The sequence below is a fragment of the Chaetodon trifascialis genome, chromosome 13 (genome assembly GCF_039877785.1).
Source record: "Chaetodon trifascialis isolate fChaTrf1 chromosome 13, fChaTrf1.hap1, whole genome shotgun sequence".
Lineage (NCBI taxonomy): Eukaryota > Metazoa > Chordata > Actinopteri > Chaetodontiformes > Chaetodontidae > Chaetodon > Chaetodon trifascialis.
Genome location: NC_092068.1, coordinates 3,930,056 through 3,936,055, shown reverse-complemented (window position 1 = coordinate 3,936,055; position 6,000 = coordinate 3,930,056).

Genomic DNA, 6,000 nt, shown 5'->3' with positions numbered 1-6,000 from the left:
CCTTAAAAACAAAAAAATGTCTTCAAAGGCCTCGCCTCCTTCAACGGCACAAAACTGCCCATTTGGAGTTTGCACGAGAGCACCAAACATGGGACATTGAAAGGTGGAAGAAAGTTTTATTCTCTGATGGGAAAAAATTTAATCTTGATGGTCCTGATGGCTTCCAACGTTACTGGCACGACAAGGAGATCCCACCTGAGATGTTTTCTACACAGCACAGTGGAGGGGGCGCCATCATGATCTGGGGGGCTTTTTCCTTCAATGGAACAATGGAGCTTCAGGTTGTGCAGAGACATCAAACGGAAGCTGGCTATGTGGAGATGTTGCAGGGGGCATCCCCCATGACTGAAGGCCATCGTCTGTGTGGTAATGACTGGGTTTTTCAACAGGACAACGCTGCAGTTCACAATGCCCGCCTGACAAAGGACTTCTTCCAGAGAAATAACATCACTCTTTCGGACCATCCTGCGTGTTCCCCTGATCTAAATCCAAATGAGAACATTTGGGGTTGGATGGCAAGGGAAGTTTACAAAAATGGACACCAGTTCCAGACAGTGGATGCTCTCCGTGAAGCCATCCTCACCACTTGGAGCAACATTCCCACTAGCCTCCTGGAAACACTAGCATCAAGCATGCCGAAACAAATTTTTGAGGTGATTAACAACAATGGCGCAGCTACTTATTACTGAGTCCTTTTTTGAAAATTTTATTTCTATTTTAGGGTTTTGGGTTTTTTTGTTTTTTGTTTTTTGAAATATGGTCTGAAACTTTTGATCAGCTGATGAACAGCCTATTTCAGTTTCATAATTGTTTGCAATAAATTGCTTACTTAAATTTTTTTTGTCTCACTCCCATTTCTTCTTTTTGCATTTTGAAGCTCTGCTTAGAACCTTCTTAAGATCCAACAGTGCAAAATGTAAATTCTTGCAATTTTTCAACTGGTCTTAAAATTTTGATGAGGAGTGTATGATATGATATGATATGATATGATATGATATGATATGATATGATATGATATGATATGATATGATATGATATGATGATGACACATCCCTGGGCAGGATCAGAACTATGCAGTGTTAGAGGAAGTATTCAGATACTTTAGCAAAAGTTCTAATTCCCCACTGTGAAAGTACTCCATTACAAGTAAAAGACGTGAATTTTGAAAAGAAAAAGCATGTCAGTGTAATTAAGAGGATGTACTTAAAGTATAAAACTGAGACTCCTATACTGTTATATGTTATGTCATTACATTATTATGACCCAGGATTTTAGTTGATTAAGGTGGAGCTGATTGTGAAACATTTTGTATAGAGCTCCAATTTAAGATTATTTTCATCTTGGATTAATCTGCTAATATTTGCTCCATTAATTGACTGTTTGGTAAAAATTCTGGAAATAGTGGGAAATGCCAAAGTGACAGTGAAGTCATAAAAAAGAAAAGCAGCATGAAAAAATGTTTTTACAGGAAAAATAACTTAAATAATTATCACAACAGTTTTCTGTTAATCAACAAATGATTACGCAACTACTCATTTCATTGTTTGTTCTGTAAAGTAACAAGTCACTAAACCTGTCAGACAAATGTAGCAGAGCAAAAAGTACAGTATTTCCCGCTGAAATGTAGTGGACTAGAAGCAGGAGTGGGTAGTAACTCATTACAAGTTTTTTAGAACTGTAACTTCATGTTCCTTTTTAAAATTGTACTTTTGCTCAAGTATGTTTTGGGAGACAGAAATCTGCTTTTAAGATGACTATATTTGATATTTATACCATCATTACAACTAGTCTGCTGTATTCTATGCATTTTGATAGATAAACTGAAATGAGCTCAGGGGGCCAGGAGTGGACAGTTGTCATTCACTGACAGCCAATCAGATTACAACATTATTCACAATGTCCCAAGTTTCCCTGTGGAAAGTTGAAATTGATAATCTGGACACGTTTTGAATCCCAGCAGGGGGCAAAGCCTGTGCTGCACATACACTTTGTTGTTCAGCTTTTCCATTTTGATGATTGTTAGATTGATAGTGGCAGAGAAATGACTGCTAATGCTTTTTGATATTTTCAAGACATTATATCATTTAACAGAAGTATCTGAAAGGCCGCCTAGAGAGACAAAAAATACTACCACAAAACAAACCTAATGGCATTAAGTTTCTGACTTACCATTAATATTATGGGTTCCTTACACAGTGATTGAAATTACTTATTACAAAAACTGTGCCTTCAATTTTTGACTTTTCCCGGTCATTATACTGTAGCGTCCCTTAACAACGAGGCCACGAGACGTGAACTCGGTTTACTGGCTTTTTTATTCCTGAACTTTAACACAGGCTACTGTGGGCCGTAGCCAACGGCAAAATAAAAAACACCTGTCTTTAAAAATGCCATTAGCGGCTACTTCAACAGCTCACACTATCCGCCCATCTACACACAAACTCTCTCGAATAACAAAACCCTCCCTCCTTGATCCTCTTCAATCACAGGTGGGTATCTCACACAAATCATTGCCATAGGTGCTGATATTGATTGACAGGTTTCACAGTGTCTAAAAGCACGAAGACAAAGATGGAATAACACATTCACTGACATTAAGGAAACTCAGTAACTGCCCTAATGAACTTCTGACTGTAGCTGACCATAACACATTCTTAACAATAACAGAATAACATGTAATTGACAGCACCCAGTCTGTTACAATACATTTTTAATTTATTTATGAGACATGTAGACATTTGTGAATGGAATGTGCTGTGCTGTTTATTAAAAACTCTTTACAACAGTTACAGTTTAAATATTCAACAGAGCCCAAACATCACAGATAGACAACACACGCGCACGCGTTAGATTATGATGTTAGATGTTAGATTATTAAAAATATGCAAGTTTAGTTGCTCATTTGACAAATGATATCATAAATTCACAGCTCAGCAGAACTCTAACCTGTGGGGCTTTGAACAAATGAGTATGATGGGTTTGAAATGAAGGAGCTCATCAAGTAGAGCTGAAGAGATTTATCATTACACACAGAACGACTCAAAGTTGTATGACTGTTTTGAAAAACAACACTTAAAGACAGAAAGAAAAGAAAAAGCATGTCATCTCCTGGAACTCTTCCAGGTCATCTCCTTCTCCCTGCCCTGGTCTTACATTGGAAAGACTTTAGCCGGGCTGTGGATAAACTTCTCTCCTACTCCAGGGAAGCCTGTGTGAATATGAGGACTGTCTGGGTTCTGCTTTAGTTCTGTTCTATAGAATCCTAGTCGGTCCTTTTTGTAGTCGGTCCTGTTTTCTTTTTTTTGCTCTCCTCTCCCATCCCCCCTTTTCTTTGTGGCATCCAGTTGCTGCTGAAAGAACTCTGTCTCTTCACAGTTTCTAAGGGCCATTTTTGGGTTTGTCAGACCGTTATAAACCTTAGTGAAGCAGTAGAAATATCTGACATGGCCTTGCTGAGAGAAGAAGTACATGGAAGAACCATCATTCTCATCCTCGATCGCAGGGCAACATATATACACAAACAACCATTCACACTCACACCTATGGGCAATTTTTACAGTCACCAATTAACCTAAGGAGCATATTTTTTGGTCTGCAGGAGGAAGCCGGAGTACCTGGAGAGAACCCACACATGCACGGGAAGAACATGCAAACTTCACACAGAAAGGCCTGACCCGGGAATCGAACCGGCGACCTTACAGACAATAAGTCACTCAGGTCTGGATATGGGAACAAACCCAATTCACACACATGTATGAGTGAAAACACACTTCCTAGCTGTGAAGCTAATGCTGGTCAGATTTATGAGATAAATTCATCATGGAATAAAAATAAATGAAATGAAAGGCCACAATTCATCATCTTCATGGGTGTGCACACAGTGGAACCTGGCCAGAGAGCCACTGATCCCAGCTCTGTCTTTATCCAGATCCTCTGCGACTGTGATCAGCTCTACTGACTGACATCACAGCCATAGCCAGGAAGTGGTGGACGAGGACAGCTGGGGACAGCTGATGGCCTGGGTGATGGCTGATCCAGTCAGACAAGAGTTAAGACAGAGCAAATGATTAAGATTCTGTGTGTAGCTTCTTCACGGGGATGCAAACAGCGCGAGCTCTGGGTGCAGTTAGCGGTTGCAGCAGCAGAGGTTGACTGGGCACTGCACACGTCTCAGGAGAACATAAAAGTGCATCTGATTAAATAGCTTTTTTATTTCATCTACGTAAGATTTATACTACAATAAGTAGAACACAAACATGCAACACAATCAACATGTCAGGAAGGTTTAAGTTATGATTCAGGTTGGGATAGAGATTCATGGTCCAAGGTCTGGCAGGTGATGATGATGGTGCAGCAGCAGTATATACATGAGCGTTGAAAAGTTAGGAATCACCTGTTATACTGACATGTTTCTCCTTCCCTTCAATTATGGCTATATTATCAGAGATAAACCAGTAGAATGCAGACACCAAATGTATCACTAACATTTGAAATAGTTTTGAAACCAAAACTAACCCTTTTTCCTGCTGATTTTGTTTTCCAGACCAGAAAAGTATTGTGCTGACTGTGCTCAATCACGCTTTTGTGGCAGGTGATTCCAAACTTTTAAACAGCAAAGAGGCTGTCAGTGATTTTGCATGTTCAGTTGCTTCAAACAATAACCAAGAAGAAAACAAATGTTTACTCAGGGCTCTGCACATGTTGCCTGGATGAACAGATGATCAGCTTCACTCACTCCAGCTCCTTAAAAGTATGTTTTCACTGTATGAATAAAGTTTACCAGCTCTTGTCATCAGTGCAGACCCGTCATGTAGACACAGGCTGTCTTTGACAAGTTTGGCCGCATCAGTTCTATATCACAGAGTCTCATTTTAGCTGTTATGGAGGAAATGATTTAGCCTATTTATATGTTCCTCGCAGGGACTGTCTTAGAACAGATGCTCGTAGGGCTCAGCCATTGGCCTTATGCTGTCTGCATATTCTCACTCTATTTGCCTCCTCCACTCTCCACACTGCCTGAACTGTTAACAGTATAGCACAGAAACATGCAGTAAAATATAGCATGTTGTCAACAACATGATTTTGTATGAAAAACCCTGAGACATGACTGCAATATAAATAAACAACACTAGTGTTCTACATAACACAGCTCAGCAAAGCTGACAGTGGCCTGTGAATACTGAACATAAAACAGCCAGAAAACTACACGTCTCAAGCTTTCATCAGAAAGAGACATGCAGTCGACATAAAGTTCAGTGCGACCAGGATCTAGTGGCTCTAACATTAACCACTGAGGCCACACTGAACACACTGCATGCCTCCCTGCGTCATATTGTTTCATGTGTGTGACATATGCTCCAGATGGAGATTGAAACTGCAGTGAAAGGCATGATGTCGGTATGACTGTCAGCTGACCATTTTTGCTCAGAAACAGCTGTGTCATGTGGAAAAAAGAAAGCAAGGCTTGTCTCTGCCTGCGCCGCGATGCTCACACGGGCTGAGTGGCTGCTGCACAATCACTCTGACCAAACAGTACAGTCTGAGACCTGGGAAGCAGAGACACATCCATCACTAAACACTTCTGAAAGATAATAAGAACAGTTCTACACCAAAATTACACTGAACACTGGTGCCAAATTATGTCAGTTTGGTTGATAATGGCAGCAAACACATGATTATTGGCATCACTGGGGCTTTGCAGGTGTGTATGAATGCATGAAATGTTTATTATTATGTCATGCATACAGGTATGCTGGGCCTCCGTGAGCCTAAAAGACACCATGAATTCAAACAAGCCAGAACCAGTGTCCAGCGTTCACTATGTCAAACAACTGAGAGAGAAAGCAGAAAAAGAAGTAAAGCATCTTTCACAATCAAATCTTCAGGCTATCACTGAGGACCAGACCTCCTAAACCAGACTGCCATTCATTATGCAGGACTGAGAAAACTAAATAAATACTAATTAAGCAATCTATCTTGCCTTTTCTTCCAGGCTATTGA